The sequence below is a fragment of the Etheostoma spectabile genome, chromosome 15 (genome assembly GCF_008692095.1).
Source record: "Etheostoma spectabile isolate EspeVRDwgs_2016 chromosome 15, UIUC_Espe_1.0, whole genome shotgun sequence".
Lineage (NCBI taxonomy): Eukaryota > Metazoa > Chordata > Actinopteri > Perciformes > Percidae > Etheostoma > Etheostoma spectabile.
Window position 1 is genome coordinate 30,560,057 of NC_045747.1, and position 750 is coordinate 30,560,806.

Consider the following 750-nt stretch of genomic DNA (forward strand, 5'->3'; position numbering starts at 1 on the left):
ACAACCTAAAGCTACCACTGCAATGATAGAACAGAACAGGGGAGCTGCAGCCATCTTGGATTCCAGCTTGTTAATTAATCCTAAACCTGGACTAAAGTAGAACTCGTCTGAAAGCCTCGTTCTTAATCTTCAACATGCATCAGGAAAACATAATTAGATTTGGTGTTTTTTACCGAGCTCCAGGACCAGATTCTGAATTTTTATCAGGTGTATTATTATATTACTTATTCCTTTGATTAGCGTGACCATTCGCTCATACTTTTGAATTCTATTACCCGACTAAACTAAAGTAAATAGGAACATTTCTTTAATATTTACACGATAGGAGTTTTGTTCTATCTGTGCGCAAACCATCGTTAGCTGCCAGTACTTTCTCCCTTGGAGGAATTAATTACTAAGAAATGCAATAATAAAGGATTAATATCAGTTTTTTTACAGCTGTCTATATCTGAGGATGAATGGAGACAAATCTGTCCAAACTCTCAAAGACAGTCAGCTAACGTTAGCTTAAAACTACTTCAGTATAACTGGTTGATGCAGACTTATATAACTCCTGTCAAATTAAAAACGTTTAATAAGAATGATAATGATAATAATAATAATAATATAATTTTATTTGTAATGTACTTTACATTTAAACAAATCTCAAAGTGCTAGATCCATGGATACATGCTTTAAATGTGGAGAAGCTCAGGGAACGGTTGTGCATTGTGTTTGGGAGTGCAACATCATTACATCATTACAAAGATA